Source organism: Neolamprologus multifasciatus, chromosome 1, assembly GCF_963576455.1.
Source record: "Neolamprologus multifasciatus chromosome 1, fNeoMul1.2, whole genome shotgun sequence".
Classification (NCBI taxonomy): Eukaryota; Metazoa; Chordata; class Actinopteri; order Cichliformes; family Cichlidae; genus Neolamprologus; species Neolamprologus multifasciatus.
The window spans coordinates 937,203-955,282 of NC_140439.1; the positions used below are offsets into that span (position 1 = coordinate 937,203).

Below are 18,080 nucleotides of genomic sequence, written 5' to 3' on the forward strand. Positions count from 1 at the left end.
AGCAAAAACAAAGAGCAATTAATGAGTGTACCATGGCTGGAATACTCTGAGCTTCCACTAGCAAAGCATGTGGATGTTAGTTAACATATTTAGCATGCTGTGTCATATTAAGTTGTTCTAGGCCCGTTATATTGTAGTTGTTAAGGATGAGTGTCATTCACCTTCTTGTTAGATTAGCAAACATGTGACACCCAGTGGACAGTGATTTGAAGACCAACTGTGACAACACAGAGTATGTACAGTGATACTCTGCTCAATGTAACTAATAAAAACTTCTGACATGATCTACAAATTGTTAATACTGTAGTTTTGCGAAGGTACTTTAAATCTTTTTGCAGAGGCTGAGTTTGATTGATTGGGGCCGGATAGTGAGGACACTTTTGATCCAGGAGCAGGAGGCAGGGGGAAGCTGGAGGTGGTCCAGTTTGGGACAATCTTCAGAAAAACCAGAAATGTGGCGTTCAGGGAACAAAAGGTTGTTTGGAAAAAAAATTTAAGCTATGTTTTTCTTAATCTTATGGGACAAGTAAATACAAATTGAAGTTTGTTTATATAGCACCAAATCACAACAATTGCTTCAAGGTGCTTTATACTGTAAGTTAAAGACCCTGCAAAAATATAGAGAATACCCCCTATGAGCATCCAATTGGCGACAGTGGGAAGGAAAAACTCTCATTAACATCAAGAAACCTTCAGCATAACCAGGCTAAGGGAGGGGTGGCCATTAGCTGCAACCAATTTAAGATTAGGGTATAGAGGACAAAAGGCACACTGTGCAAGAGACCCAGAGATGAATAATTACCAAAGATTAAATGCAGAGTGGTGTATAAACACAGAGAAACTATGTGATGTTGTACACTGACAGACATGAAAAAACTTTTTTTTAAAACAACATTTAATTAAACTTAGTTGGAATAAATTTTCATAATCTCAACATCATGGTTTTGTTACTGAGTCTGCTGACGTAATTTGTTACTTTAACAAATTACACCAATTACTTTGTTATGTCTTTCTGTTCAGCTCCTCGTTAACACACAGATGTCACCAGAAAATCACATAGCAGCAACTCATTGCATTTGGGCATACAGACATCACGTCAGTCAAGTCAGAATCAGAATGGGGAAGAAAGGAGATTTCAGTGACTCTGAACATGGCATGGTTGTTGACACCAGACAGACTGGTCTGAGCGTTTCAGAAATTGCTGATCTGCTGGGAACACAACCACCTCTAGGGTTTACAGAGAATGGTCTGAAAAATGGGAAAAAATTGAGTGGGCAGTTCTCTGGGTGAAAATGCCTTGTAGGGTTCAGGGGAGAATGACTGTGTTGCTGTTTGCTGATAGGCAATGACGAATAAAATAACCATTCATTATGATGTTTGCAGAGGAGCAGCTCTGAAGAAACAAAACAGCGAACCTTGAAGCAACAAAAGGCCACACTGGGTGCCACTGCTGCCAGCTAAGAACAGAAAACTGAGGCAATAATTGCCACAAGCTCACCAAAATTAGACAACAGGAGACTGGAAAATTGTTTCCTGGTGTGATGAGTCTCAATTTCTGCTGAGACATACAGATGGTAGACATGGAAGCAAACAATATGAAAAACATGGATCTATCCTGCCTTGCAGTGATAGTGTAATGGTGTGTGTGTGGGGGGGGGGACTTTTGTAAATGAGCATCGATTAAACACCACAGGCTTACTGAGTTTTGTTGTTGAGCGTGTGTGCCCATCTTCTGATGGCTGCTTCCAGAAGGATAACACGCTGACGCTGAAATAATCTCAAACTGTTTTTTGAATATGACAGTGAGTTTATTGCACTCAGGTGGCCTCATCAAATCTCAGTCCAGCAGAGCTTTGAGATGTGGTGGAACTGAAGAGTCGAATCATGGACGTGCAGCCAGCAGATGCTGTTGTGTCAATATGAACCAAAATGTCTGAGAATGTTTCCAGCCCCTTGTTGAATCTATACCACAAAGAATTAAAGCAGTTCTGAAAGCAAACGTGTGTCAAATCTAGTACTGGCAAGATGTACCCAACACTACAAGTATACAGTGGGGCAAAAAAGTATTTAGTCAGCCACCGATTGTGCAAGTTCCCCCACTTAAAATGATGACAGAGGTCAGTAATTTGCACCAGAGGTACACTTCAACTGTGAGAGACAGAATGTGAAAAAAAAAATCCATGAATTCACATGGTAGGATTTGTAAAGAATTTATTCGTAAATCAGGGTGGAAAATAAGTATTTGGTCAATAACAAAAATACAACTCAATACTTTGTAACATAACCTTTGTTGGCAATAACAGAGGTCAAACGTTTACTATAGGTCTTTACCAGGTTTGCACACACAGTAGCTGGTATTTTGGCCCATTCCTCCATGCAGATCTTCTCAAGAGCAGTGATGTTTTGGGGCTGTCACCGAGCAACACGGACTTTCAACTCCCGCCACAGATTTTCTATGGGGTTGAGGTCTGGAGACTGGCTAGGCCACTCCAGGACTTTCAAATGCTTCTTACGGAGCCACTCCTTTGTTGCCCGGGCGGTGTGTTTTGGATCATTGTCATGTTGGAAGACCCAGCCTCGTTTCATCTTCAAAGTTCTCACTGATGGAAGGAGGTTTTGGCTCAAAATCTCACGATACTTGGCCCCATTCATTCTGTCCTTAACATGGATCAGTCGTCCTGTCCCCTTGGCAGAAAAACAGCCCCATAGCATGATGTTTCCACCCCCATGCTTCACAGTAGGTATGGTGTTCTTGGGATGCAACTCAGTGTTCTTCTTCCTCCAAACACGACGAGTTGAGTTTATACCAAAAAGTTCTACTTTGGTTTCATCTGACCACATGACATTCTCCCAATCCTCTGCTGTATCATCCATGTGCTCTCTGGCAAACTTCAGACGGGCCTGGACATGCACTGGCTTCAGCAGCGGAACACGTCTGGCACTGCGGGATTTGATTCCCTGCCGTTGTAGTGTGTTACTGATGGTGACCTTTGTTACTTTGGTCCCAGCTCTCTGCAGGTCATTCACCAGGTCCCCCCGTGTGGTTCTGGGATCTTTGCTCACCGTTCTCATGATCATTTTGACCCCACGGGATGAGATCTTGCGTGGAGCCCCAGATCGAGGGAGATTATCAGTGGTCTTGTAGGTCTTCCATTTTCTGATGATTGCTCCCACAGTTGATTTTTTCACACCAAGCTGCTTGCCTATTGTAGATTCACTCTTCCCAGTCTGGTGCAGGTCTACAATTCTTTTCCTGGTGTCCTTCGAAAGCTCTTTGGTCTTGGCCATGGCGGAGTTTGGAGTCTGACTGGTTGAGGCTGTGGACAGGTGTCTTTTATACAGATGATGAGGTCAAACAGGTGCCATTCATACAGGTAACGAGTGGGGGACAGAAAAGCTTCTTACAGAAGACGTTACAGGTCTGTGAGAGCCAGGGATTTTCCTTGTTTGAGGTGACCAAATACTTATTTTCCACCCTGATTTACGAATAAATTCTTTACAAATCCTACCATGTGAATTCATGGATTTTTTTTTCACATTCTGTCTCTCACAGTTGAAGTGTACCTCTGGTGCAAATTACTGACCTCTGTCATCATTTTAAGTGGGGGAACTTGCACAATCGGTGGCTGACTAAATACTTTTTTGCCCCACTGTACCTGCCCGGTGAGTGTATACTGTCAATGGTGGATGCTCATATTAAACACAGACTGTTGGGTTTTGTATTGTTGATTGTCATTTATGCTTAGAAATATCTACTTATATATGCTTAGAGTTTTATAATTAGTTGTAGATTGGTAGAGGTTTGATCCTTGATACACAGCAAATTCAAAAGTGTTAAATGTTTTGGTGTTAGTAGTCTTAGAGTTAATTTTACTCTAAGTAGAGTCACATTCTTTTAATGTAACTCTGAGGTGTAAAATGATAGTAGTTAAAATCGAGTGTTAAAAATGAGTGTTTCTATTTCAAATCTGGAGGTGTTACAATGGAAACATTAACTCTTGACCTCTTAACTCTGAACTCCTACAGGGGCTATGACACCAATAGAGTAAATTCACAGACTCCGCCCCCAGCACGGCTCCAATCGAAGCTGAAGTGAAGCCGTTTCAGAACATTTTGCTCTACATATTTGAGTTGTTTGCCATGCTTGGTAAGTCATTTTTTCAAAGATTGTTTCAATTATTGTTATTAGCTTTTACTTCTGTGGCTCTTTGGAGTTGAGACAAAGCTGTGTGAAAGGCATTAGCCATGTTGCTCGGTGATAGCATAATATTCTGTTTTAGCTAGCTGAAAGGTATTGTTTGCGGGCGAATACCACAGCCTTGAAAAAAAGCTTGCATGTGAATTTTCAGTCAAATTTCTTGGTCAAATACACTTAAAACAATGTCTAGAATGTGAAATGTTGGTATAATGGTGCTACTTGAAGCCTGAAAACGATCTCCCATAAAAAACGAGCAAACAGCAGTAGCAGACGTCCCGACTGAGTTCTACGTTAGCACTTAGATTCCTCCAGTTTTGTGCACACGGTTTAGGTAAAAATGAAAAAGGCTGAGGTTTTACATTTAGTTCAGTATTACCTGTTGTCTGTGTCCTTGTCTTTTGGGAAAATACTTTACACAAGTAATGTCTCAAAAAGGATTCCTTTTTTTTTTTTACTGTGCTGCAATTGATTTGTGCCATTAATTAGTGTCAACTAATTTTTATTCAATCTCCACATAGGATACGCTTGTGAAGACGGAATATGGGGGAGAGCAGAAGTGCGCTGAAGTTCCACAAAGTGATGAATGAAGGACATGCGTATTGTATTTTGTATTTATTGAAATAAGTGATGAGAATGTTGTTATTTGCATTTACCAGCTCACCTATGTCAGACCTTTTGATAAACGAAATTCTAATGAAAGTGAGAACATGTACACTGTTACATCTTTCAGAAAATGTTTTGAAATTGTGGTGCACAGTTCAGAATAAATGTTTTTCAAAAACCATTGCGTCTTTTTAGTAAATGTTTATTTCCAAAAGAAATTTCTAGAAGTTCAGAACAGTAAAATTCCCGCTTTTTAGAATTAATTAGAAGATAACTCTTACGTAGTTAAATTAAAATACTCTTTGAGAGTTAATATATAAACTCTTAACACCAAGTGTTAAATTATCAACTCCAGAGAGATTTGGTGTTTAACACTAAATCAGAGTTAACATACCAACTCTCCAAAAAGAGTTAAAGAGTTATAGACACTTTAAAAGTGTTGAAATCAAATCTGACAGTGTTAATTTGGACATGCTGGATTTGCTGTGTAGTCTGCAAACTTTGTGTGCATTAGAGAGCACTCTGGGAGCATGGGAGAGGTCGTACATTCTCTTATTGTTTTATGGTAGGATAAACGTATCTATATCTGTTTTAGGCTAAGTGCCTTTTGTTTAGATGAACTGCTGGACTTCCAGACCAGCAGTTTTAGGGAAGTCATTTATGGGGTCACACTCTGACCCCACACACACACATACACACACACACACACAAAGGCAAGGTACTCTTTGTGTGTATGTAGACGTCGTATGTTAATGAACCTATGCATATTCATGTAACCTCAATAAAAGAGCAGTGTTATGGGGGAGCGGACGAAAGCAACTGGGGTCAAGCGAAGGAACGGCGTTTGTCCGGTTCTCTCCCGTGCACGAGAAACATGAAGAACTTTGCCTACTCGTGTATTGCTTTGCTGTGTAATTATATTGTCTTCAACGTTCCAGCGAATAGGTTTAAGCTACAAACCTATCACAGACTAATTTTCAACATATGTCAAAAGTAATCTATGTGAGCCAAAAGCTCGGGTTTTACACTGCTCTAAATACACTTTCCAACATTTCTTTCTTTCTCCTATTGACTCTTGTTACGGATTCAAATATTGGGAATGGATACAGGAGGAAAACCAAAATAACCACACTGGTCCGGCCGGGTCAAGTCAAACGATGATTTAATGAACACACGCGTGGGAGATGGACACCATACAGCAGACAGCATCAGATCTCAAAATGGTGGAGCCTTGATCAAACTCTTATAGCCTCTAGTGGCCCCCACCTAATCATCAGAGCCTAAACATTCTTTCTCACACAGCGCCTAAGCTACGACCTTGGCTCCCTGTTTATCTGCTCCTGATGAAATGGGGCAGTATGCTCTGTTCTCTTCTAATCAGACAGATGAGACGATGACTTTCTGTGAACAGTATTTCTTATAACTCAGCAGTATAATGCATCATAAAACAATATCATTCATTCACAATAAATCAACAGTCTAATGTAATGCAAATCAGTTTACCAAATGTAATAATTATCACCTTCTTCTAATTCAGGAGCATAATGCAAACTAAAACTACATAATAATTCACAATCTTTAATTAGGGGTCTAACATGGCATAAAATAATATCATAATCCCACAATTCCCCCTGATGAGCTCTTTAGACATAAAGAGCTCACTTACACCCTGCAATCCAGTGTTGCCGGGTTCATTTCTTCTTACCCCTGAGGCCTTTTGTCCCCCTGTTGGGTGAACCATATGTGAGATGACCTCTGTGTTTGCGCAGTTCAGATGCAAGAAAAACTTTTATTACCACAACAACAGTAGGTATAGATGATACTCCCATCACTCCCCAGTTCTCCCACAGCTTTATTTCGGTGCTACCTTATACCCTCCAAACGTACTCAGACTAGAACCTCTGTCCGAGGAGCTTTTAACCTTTATTATATTGCTGTAGGCACCAGTGTCTTCCAGTCGGGTGATCCTCTGCTCTTGTTTCCTTCAACCTCAGGGGTTAGACAACCCTTCAGTCGTTGCACAGATCAGGGGATTATTCTGCCCCGATTTCAAACAATGATCTGTGTATTCTGGGATCACAGCTGTGTTCCCCAGGAAAAGGAACAGAAAGGTGTTCTCCTTATGACCAACAGCCTCTCGAACGTCGTTGGTGTGGTGTTCCTGGATTTCCGTCAACCCCTTCATGATTATTGCTGTGTTTATGGGATCCATCCTTTTGAGGTGACTAACTGGAGCCCAAAATGCCATGACACTTGAACCCAGTTGATGTTTCAGCAGTCACCGTGTCTGTCTCTGCTGCCAAGGATCCTCGTATATCTGTGACCTCGTCTGGTGTCTGTTCCTTTCTCTGTAAGAGACAGAAAACCAAAACACCTCTCTTCCCAGCTCTAACAATCTAATGTTGTTGTCTACTGATCTTTTGGTGATTCAGAATTTGTTTAGAATATTCAGAATGTCCCAAGGACTTATCCTAATTTAGTGTATGTGTGTGTAAGCGTGTTTGCATTTAGCCCACTGCACTCAAGGCATTTCCTACACTTTATCAGTCCGGACTATCGCCGAACGAAGCTTATGACCTTCAAAAGACCGAGTGCCAACTCATTATAAGCACATTTGCAAGATATGTATGAAAATGATTAAAACCACTCATTCTAATAAAAGACATAAACAAATTAGCCATTTCTAATTCTACCATGTGTCCATTCAATGAAGCTAGAAAATTAAAAGAAAAGGTTAGTGACCTCATATCTTAGAAAGTATCAGACTTTCTCCTATCCAGTGTCGTTGCTCCAGTCTTGTTATTCTGTGTTAGGGAATGAAATCAATTTAATTGTCATATTAGATCTGTTCAACTCCTGGCTCCGCCCAGAGCCTGCGTCTTCACAATTGTCTACAAACAAAACCTGTATTAATACGAACTTCACTTCAACATGAACTTGTTGACTACTTTTGACACCTGTAAATATAACATTAACATGGGGTTATAACAATCACTGTAATACAAATGTTAATATGTCAATAGCTTCAATAAATGTTCAATGCAATGCTTGTTATTTGATTCTGATGTAACAATAATGCTGATGGTAAAATAACAGTAAAACACACCCTTTTTATCCCTTACTGACCACAGCAGGGGCATCTATGTTTTGATTCAGCCATGAAGCTCACCTGATTCATCACTGAGCCCCACCGGCCCTGGCATTTGACAGGGTGGCGCTGCATATTCTTCCTTTAATGTCACTATTTTCAATCTGTTAATTAGAGTGCTTAAACATGAAGTAGTCTACATCCACTACAAGTCAATACAACTATAAATGTGGCCAATTATCAATCTATTACCAATCAATAACAAAAAATAGCTTTTATTTTATGCAGGCTTTTAGTCAACCACTCACCCACAGGATCTCCAATCCCAGAAAATTCCTTCTCCTCATTTAATAAGTCTGTCCTCCTTCCATGCCCTGGTAACTGGTCCATCCAGAGCTGTATCATTATGAAATATACATACAACAAGCCAAACCACACCTTGGTCACACCAACCCTTTTCCGCCCTGAAGATGTCCAACGCCATCTCAGTCTGGACTGTCAAAGGTGATTTTAACGCTGATTGTTCCGAGAATCCATTTATAACATTTCCTGGTCAGATTAGCCAATCCCTGCACACTGGAATAAACATAATCAACATGATCAACATTTTTCCTGCGTGTTTTTTCACCATCTTATTAATTCCCACGCTCCATCCTTATGTGGTTTGCTACATTATGTTTATCTAGAACTCCACTCTGTCTCTAAATGTTTAAAGAATTTTTCATGTTTGGGGTCAAGTTTTAAGAATTTGACCATACGTGAAATTAATGGTGTTATTGTAACATGGTAGACTAGTGTGCCTGTGTTAATTCAGCTCCATATTATTGTGTGAAGTTGCACTGGGTTGTGAGTGGTTTTTTGTGTGTGTGTCACATTTTTGGTGAGCCAATGGCTGGAATCGGGTTGGACTAATTAGAGGCAGGTGTACTTGATTGCACTGATACACTGGTCTACTTATAGCCCACACTACAAACACTGCTGTGTCATTTTGTCTCTCTGTGCATGTATGTAATGTGATAATCTGATATGTTTGGGATCAATGGGTTTTGCGCTATGAATTTTATACTGAAGGTGTCATTTTGTCTCTCTGTGCAGGCCAGGGCCTATTATATGCCACAGCCTAAAGGCAGCATAGTTGCACAGGTTGGAGTGATCACTGGCTATATGCTTGCAGGGTAGTGGGTCTCCAAGGACAACTTCTACCCCTGTTAAAGGCAACATGTGGAGTGCCACTGGCCGTGTGGCATAGCTGACTCTAGCCTTGGGACTGTGTGTTTTTATTTGATTCCTGAATGGGACACTGGACTGTTTTATCTTTTATCTCTTGATATTTTTGTCACTAAATTATCTTTTAGAATTGTATTGACTGTCATCGTTTTGCCCACGACTGAGACGGTTGGTCAGACCTAAAATCTTCCTTTGGGTGTGTTACATTATCACCCCCATCGGGGCTTACCTTTCCCACTTCTGATGATATTCCTCCCTATTCTTTGCAAGTACCCGCTTTTGGTGGCGAGAAACTGTTGGTGTGGTCAAGTGGGCGCTGTAAAAACAAAAGCTCAGGACAGAACAGTTATCAGTCATGTACTTCATACAGAATTAGCATATATTCAATTTCATATTGATCCTCTGAGTGTAATGGTACATTTTAATTTGAATTTATCAAAGCTAAACACAATAATTTTTCTTTATTTTGCTCTTGTTCTTGTGCAGCACCACATCTCAGCACATGCCCCTGTCAGTTCTATCTTACTTTTCTAAATTATTGACTATTTCAATGGAGAACCTAAATGACTTTGACCAAGGTTTGTTATTACATATCTCTATTTTGAATGTGACAAGTCTATCATTCCCCTGTTATTCATAGACATCAATAGAGTTTTTTGACTTTTTCTATCTAAATTAATTAACTCTTTACAGTGGCCTGCTATGGTTAATAATAACATGTTCAGTCAGGAGTGAAATCAAAGCTTCTCTCCACTTTAGCATTTTAACATTCCCAACAATATAATGTGATGCATTAATCGAAACACAGCTAATAAAACCCAATTTTCTTAATGGAAACATCAGTAGCTCAAAATTAGCAACCAAAGGGTAAAGTCTGCAGTTCACACTCATGTGAAGCTACAGCCTCCCCCTTTAGTCTCTGTCCTCCTACTCCTGCAAAAACAAAACAAAGCGAGACAAAACATCCACCCTTCTTTTACAAGCTGGGTGAATTGTTTGTAGACATGTACTAATCCTAAAGTCGGTACCGTTTTTGTCTCAGTGTCAAGTCAGTTAAAAGTTTTAGTCGTCAGTCCATCACAGTCCAGTCACATGCATACATCCACACATTCATACCAGATATTGCTGATAATGGAGTCTCACGCGCAACCTAATCAAGCCTCCATCACCAGCAAGATGACGTCATCATTTTAAAAGAAAACAGTTCCTTGTTTTTTTTTTTTAGAGTGGATTGACTCGCTGCAATCCTTTTAGGCTCAGGACTTCTCATGTGATCAATGTCCCATATAAGTGAATTTCTCCAGAGCCCATTATAATTATGGAGAAAAATACTTTGCGACTGTTTCTAGTAATCATGTTTTATAGAGCTTTAAAGTTCAATCTCTCCGGCCTGGATTAAAGAGCTGATTTGTTAAATCAGGAACTCACAAAATACCAAATTATCACCACCGGTGGATCACTCCTCTCAGATGTTCTTATTTCAGTGCACTGTAACAAAAGCAAAAACAAACGTAACCAATAAAATACTCATATAATAACAAATACTGGGGCCCGTTGGAAACATGTCCAAGCATAAAACCATCTTTCTCTCTCTTAGAGAAAGAAAACAATCCAAACCTCACTGATAAAATCAACCTAGTGTTAAGCAAAACCCAAAATCAACCAAAACTTCACCAGAAAGTTTTTTCTCCGTCCCGGGACAATATTGTGTAAGCATACAGGTACCGTAACTTCTTTTTGCACTGACAAAAAACATGTTGGACTTATTTGATTCAATAGTGGACACTAGTTGCACACAAATGTTTTGCTTTGGTAGAAACTTAAACAACTGAGTTAAATCAACACCACCTTTTCATATTCAGTAAACCTGTGCATTTTGAGTTCATATTACACGATTAAGACATGTTCAGATGGAGTAAGTTGAGCTCCTGGAATATTTTAATCCTTCACAATTCTGTCATTTTTTCAACACTATTCAATAACTTTTATCCAAATTCTACTTGGTCCCTTAAATACTACATGTTGTCTTCATATTGCCTACGGTTCAACAAAGTCTAGATTCTGGTTACCATAAAAATTGAATGGGTCTACAACAACTACCATCCTCCTATCTTTATCCTAATTGCACGAGGGCTGGGAAATAACTCTAAAGTGATAGGTTACGAGGCAGGGTGCACCCCGAACCGGTCACCAGTCTATCACCTAGAAACAAACAACCATTTACACTTATATTCACGGATAATTTAGAATCATCAATTAACCTAACTCTAACAGCTGCATGACTTTTCACTGTGGCAGGAAACCAGAATACCCAGAGAGAAACCACTGCAAACTAACCAGACTGTGGACTTGCACCCAGGACCTTCTTACTGTGGAGCAACAGCACTCACCACCATGCCAACAATTTAGGAAATACAGGGAAGCTATGATTTCCTTTTGAATTTTATACAAATCTTTAAAGCCTCAGGCAATTGTGTTAAATACATGTGGGATGCTTACGTAAATCCAAGGGCTGGCCCCCTTTTCTTTTTTCTTTTATATTTTATTTTTTTTCAGTGTGTTCCTCCTTCAATTAAATCTCAATCACAAACATGTGGTGCTCCGAAATAAGGCTCACACCATTAATTCATCTTTTTCACTCTGTACCACTGCTCCTTATCAGGCTGTGTGAAGCACAGTAAACAATTCAGTCGAGGCCTTGAGCCATAAACAGACATCACTCACAGACATTGTTTTCATAACCAAACTGCTTTAGACCCTGTCCCCTAAATCTACACAAATGCCCTCTGGGTGACATGAAATGCATTTAACCAATAAACAATCAATGGCTTCTTGTTGTTGTAACAGATTCTGTATTTGGACGTTTGTGTGCAGCATTTTGCGTATCAGCATAGCATTTGTTAGTAAAGCATTCTTCATTGCAGCAGCGTGTGTGTATCACTCTTCACTGCACAAACATGTGTGTGTGTGTGTGTGGATCACTTCTCCGTGAATTGAATCAGCATTTCGATTTGTGTGCGTGTGTGTGTGTCATCTCTCAGTCAATCAACGAGTGCATATGTGTTCATATGTGTGTTTCTCTTGCTTCTGAGTCAGTGTATGTAGATGTGTGTGTTTGTGTTCATCACTTTCCTGTTCTGGTGTTCTGGGTAAACCAGGGCCTGAAGCGTGCTCTGGGGTCCTGCCCTCCCCCTTTTCAGTCCGTTTGGGTCCATTGGTGCTGCTGCCCAAAGTTCTCTCCATACTGGTTCTGGCCCCAATTGAGGCAGTCCTTTTCTCCAGTGTCCTGCATCTTCTCCTTGTCCAGCTTCTCCTTAACTTGACCCTTTTTGCTTCTGTAGGTCCTTCAGGGTTTGCTCCTGGTGTTGGAGCTTCTCGTCAGGTTTGACAACCTCCTGCTCCAGCAAGCTCCGGCCTGATTTTAAGTCCTGTATCTGGGACTCCAAGCCTGACTGATGGGTTCGATTAGCAGCCAGCTCCTCCTGAGCCATGCTCAGTTTCTGCTCTGATGTCTCGAGCTCTCACTGAGGGCAGAAACCTCAGAGTCTTTTCCGTACACGTCAGATTGAAGTTTATTGATGTTTTCCTTGCTTTGCTCCACGGCCTTCTGCAGCTCTGCTGTCCGGCTCTTCTCAGAGGTCAGCTCCTGGCTGAGCCCCGACACCTGTGCCTTCAGCTTATGTTCTTCTGCTGCTTTTGTCCAATCTGAGGTGCCTTCTGACCTCAGTTACTCCTCCTGTCTCTGGCAGGCCCTTTTTGCTGCCCGATCATCCGTGTTAGTCCGTCACTGTCCTGCACAGGTTTAATGCAGAGTTGTTAAGGTCAGCATTCTTTTGCTCGGCCTCACTTTTCATCCGGGCTTAATAGGCGTCTCGTCACAGCTCTGTCAGCTGAAGCCGTCTGGAAATCTCCCCCGTGTAGTGAAACGGGCCTTGGATTTAACGTTCTCCGTCTCCGCTGCATGAGATCTCTTTCCTGCAGCACTGTTGACCTTCTCAGGCTGTTGTTGTGGGTCCAGCTGCTGTAGCATTTGGTCAGGGTCAATCAAAGATGGTAGAAGGGAGAGCAAAGATGGTAGAGGGGAGAGCAGGAGTCCAGGTCAGCCTCGGCTTTCCGGGCCGACAAAGCAGCCTGTAATTAAGCATAAAGAGAAAAAACAAAAACAAAGCAAAAACAGACGAACAGGAAAATGATGTTGTTTGAAAATAATGTTGTTTTGGCTGTGTTATTCAGAGAGGGGCCAGGCCCTGTGTCAGCCTTCTCCCCCCCTTTTTTGTTTTTTCTCACTATATAATCAACTCATAACCCACCAAGTTGACAGGACAACACAGGTACACGTTAAAATTCTTAAGATCATGTTTAATAATTCAAAAAAGGAATTTTATTTCATTCAGTAATCTCTTGTATTATTCAATCAGAAAAAAAACATGTCACAATTCGACTCTTTTAACCACTAAATTTATTATTTCATCACTGGTTTGTGATTTACCAGTGTCTGTCATTTTGAAGTCAAGTTGTTGTCCTGCAACCCAGAGAGTTTATTTGTTAGTAGTGGATAAACTTTATCTTTTAACATCAGGTGTATGTTAAGTTTCGCTGCTTTAAACTTGCTGGAAAATCTTCACCTGTTCATGAATGTAAGCTGTTTCTTCATTGCGTGTATGTGCGTTTGTGGGTGGGTTATTTTAACTTTTTTCTCAAACAAGGCATTTCTCTAATTGTGTGTGTCTTTAATTTCGTTTCCCAAATTTTGATTTCCCACCTTAAATAACAGCATTCCATGTCTCCAGCCAGGAATTAGAGCTTGCTTGTGAGATTCAGGGACACATGGTGCCAAAAACAATTCAGTGAAAAACTTGCCTGAAAATTTCCAGTGATGGTAACCGATAACTGGAGGAGAAGATGTCCTTTAAGCTTCTTTTTCGGGTGGGGACAAAGTGAGAGGTCAAACTGTAAAATTTTGAGCCAGAGCTTGGCCTGTGTGTCGTCCCAGTTTTATTAATCTATCCTTTTGCCGCTGTACTCAGGTCTCCTGGTTGAGAGAAATCCACCTGTATTAAGAGACTAAAACATTCATTTACTATTTTTCTTACAACATCCATTTGGTTCATCTGCCTAGATTTTACTCTCTCTCTTGGTGCATAGTTCACACAGTCAGGCAGTTGCCTTTTATGGGCATGCAAGTTTCCGGTCACTTACCCCCAACAGCTGCAAAGCCGTCTCTCCCATATCAAAACCCAGCCAAACATTAAACATTCACCGTAGTGATTTAAAACTTTATTTGTAATATTGTAATCAGCAAAATCAGCGTTTTAATTACAGGCATGTATCATTGTTTGCAAATCATACTTATATAAAACTCAATAACACGCTAAACAGGAAGTCCTCTGTGGGCTTCACAGCAACCACCTCATTTGCATGTTCACACACCGTCTAAAAATAGCTTGCAGCGCTGCAGCGCGCTGTCGTCACACACAGCCTCGTTTCACACTCAACTCTCTATCTTATTTTACAAAGACGTCTTATATTTACAATCACTCTCAGGCCTGAAAGTTTTAGCGCCTACACAATTTTGACAAATTTAAGATAACGGATCCAACCGAAGAAAGTCCAACTTTTTTGTAATCAATTAACCAGTATCAGACTCTAACTGTATCTGGCCTCATCTCTAACGTCCCTAACTCAATTTACAGTGCCCAAAAAAGCGCAGATACCGTTCAACACGGTAAGGAGACTCTAACTCCTAGTTATTCTGGAGTGCCCCAAGCTCCACAGTGACCAACTGACTATCCCTCAAAGAGGACAAGGCCTAGGCGTCCCTGACCTTGGCAAGCGTTACCTCTGAGCAATGCGCCTCCTAGTGGACTCTAACCACCGTTCTAACAAAATTTATAATAGTTTTAAACAACTGACAACACCCAAAAACAAGAGTGTGACTGATGCAGATGCAACATTATCGATATTTGAGACTCTCACTCGCAAAATGACCAATAGAAATGCAATCTTTAGACTAATTGAGACTCTAACTCACAAAATGACCAATTCCCTATCCATCTACCTGAGACTCTAACTCAGTATTATTTTCCTTTACCTTGGGACTCTAACCCAATATTATTACCTTTACCTTATTTCAAATTTCAACACTCATGAGATTTTTTATCAAAATCAAAACAGGCCTTCACCAGTAATTTCAGTGAGTAGACTTTTAATTTATACAGTCCAATTTGGCACAGTTTGGATTTACATTCAACAGGTTGTGCCTCACCTTTAGATATGCCGGCTTGCCCACTCACGTCAGACCACTGGCTCGTGCCTGCCCGTTCAACCACCTCGGACCGTCCAAACCTCCAAAACTTCCATCCCAATACCACAGGACGAGCCCCCAAAACTGTTACGGATTCAAATATTGGGAATGGATACAGGAGGAAAACCAAAATAACCACACTGGTCCGGCCGGGTCAAGTCAAACGATGATTTAATGAACACACGCGTGGGAGATGGACACCATACAGCAGACAGCATCAGATCTCAAAATGGTGGAGCCTTGATCAAACTCTTATAGCCTCTAGTGGCCCCCACCTAATCATCAGAGCCTAAACATTCTTTCTCACACAGCGCCTAAGCTACGACCTTGGCTCCCTGTTTATCTGCTCCTGATGAAATGGGGCAGTATGCTCTGTTCTCTTCTAATCAGACAGATGAGACGATGACTTTCTGTGAACAGCATTTCTTATAACTCAGCAGTATAATGCATCATAAAACAATATCATTCATTCACAATAAATCAACAGTCTAATGTAATGCAAATCAGTTTACCAAATGTAATAATTATCACCTTCTTCTAGTTCAGGAGCATATTGCAAACTGAAACTACACAATAATTCACAATCTTTAATTAGGGGTCTAACATGGCATAAAATAATATCATAATCCCACACTCTGTATGGGGTGGCTGTAGCTCAGGAGGTAGAGCAGGTCACCTACTGATCGGAAGGTTGGTGGTTCGATCCTTGGCTCCTCCAGTCTGCATGCCAAGTATCCTTGGGCAAGATACTAACCCCAAGTTGCTCTCCGATGCATCCATCGGAGTATGAATGTGTGTGAATGTAGTTAGATAGCACTAAGTATAGATAAAGTGCTTGTGAGAATGGGTGTGATTGGGTGAATGTGGCGTGTTGTATAGAGCGCTTTGAGTACTCCGAGAGAGTAGAAAAGCGCTATATAAGAATCAGTCCATTTGTATGATCTCAGTGAGAGCATATATCCTGTGCTCTCAAGGTGAAGCACAGAAGCAAACAACCAACCAACCTTTATTTGTCTCATACAGAGTAAACATGTAGTGAAATGCTTGTGTCTGAGCTGCGGACAGGCTGCAGACATAGCTGCGCCATTCCAGGGCTTGGTTTTTAGCATGGGGGCGTCTAGCCAGGACCCTTACTGGATACCAGGGTCTACCACAACCCTACCGATGGTTCAAACTGTTCTGTTTGTAAGGGGACAATCAGATGAATTTTGTCTCAAAGGTGCAGGAAGGAAGTTGAAACAACCAATATGGCCAAATATAAAATAAAACATGGTTATTTTAACCTGGAAAGGAAGTTTAACCGTTAAGGATTAACAAGTCTCTGCATGTCCTGAAGAAAGTCAGAACACAAAATACTCTCTAAAATGTGACATGACAAAGGAATCTTCAAAATAAGAATGTTTATTTCATCTTTCCCTTCCCCAAACACTGTGAAGAAACAAAACTTATAAAAAGGTCCAGCACCGGCCTGAATTTGCCAGCATGAGAACATCTGAAAACACAGAAAGAAAGAAAAAAAAACAGACATGCAAAGCACTCCATATCAAGTTGAATGCCCAATACGTATCTTACAAACGACATCCACTCACAAACAGAGAAACATAAAAAAAATTGACCATGAACACACAAATGAAATGGCAAAAATGTTAGCAAACAAATATATGCAAAACAAAGAGTGGCTGGGAAATAGTGAACAATTAAGGAAATGATGAAACACTGGGACAAAAAAATAAGGCATGCACAGCTCCTTCTCATATCATTTATATATTTCATACACGTTTTATATGCACTGAGCAGGATCTGTTAGTGAAATCAAGTGGATCTGGGGCGACTAAAAGAGAAGATGCAGAGAGAAGATCCCCCTGTCCCCAAAATACCCCCAACAAACTTTGAAAATCATGAGCTAAATGCATCAGCTACTGTCACACATTGCTGTTGAAACTAACGTAAGGAGTGGTATGAAGGATTGTGAATCACTCCCAAAACAAACAAACTGCTTAGAACATTTGCATGACTTTGTTAATATTTAAAGCACTGAGTGACTGACAGCTCCATCCAAAGCTCAGTGCTGCAAATGCACCGTGGAACCAATGAGGAGAAAATAAAGTAACTCTAAAACTGTTCATTGTTTGCAGCCACAGTGTTTTATTGTAAAGGCATCTGACACAACAGCTTTAAAAGTTCAAGTGGTGTTAAACCTTAACTTCTGGAACATTTACCTCACAGCTGACCTTTTTGTGGAGAGTTCATATTAACATGGTAAAGACTGCTAATCACAAAACCTCTCTTTTGGATACAGTATTGCCATGTCCACACCGTGGTTTGTGTTCAAGCGGACATGACACGCCCATGTTTAGACTCTCACTCATTCATGTACTTGTGACAACTGAAGCAGAAAACAACTTTCAAAAACCTTGAAGACTTTGGAAAGGACATAATAGAGAAGTTGTATCTTGGATCAGAGCAGAGAACGGCATCCAAACTGTATCAGTTTTCAAATACATTTACATGTAAGTAGAAATATGATGGTAAAGGGTGTGTGACTTTTAATATGTGGCTTAAAATACCATAAAGCTCCAGTAAACATGATTTAAAGATCAACTTTGAGTGTAACATTATTATTATTAAAGTTTTATAAATAACGTGAAATACACGAAAAA

The 18,080-nt window shown here is 40.5% G+C and overlaps 1 protein-coding gene and 1 long non-coding RNA gene across 2 annotated transcripts in view; one reads left to right on the forward strand and one right to left on the reverse strand.

Annotated features, from left to right (window-relative positions):
* The first annotated feature begins 5,867 nt into the window (after positions 1-5,867).
* On the forward strand, positions 5,868-10,785 carry LOC146525063 (uncharacterized). Its single transcript, XR_014870815.1, has 2 exons — positions 5,868-8,869; positions 8,961-10,785. It is a non-coding gene; the product is annotated as an uncharacterized LOC146525063 (long non-coding RNA).
* A 6,020-nt stretch (positions 10,786-16,805) lies between these two features.
* LOC146525064 (very-long-chain (3R)-3-hydroxyacyl-CoA dehydratase-like) overlaps positions 16,806-18,080 on the reverse strand; it is a 14,560-nt gene continuing 13,285 nt past the window's right edge. Inside the window, exon 11 of the mRNA XM_085140529.1 lies at positions 16,806-18,080. This exon is cut by the window's right edge and continues 589 nt beyond it. The gene's annotated coding sequence lies outside the window, so the exon portion shown is untranslated.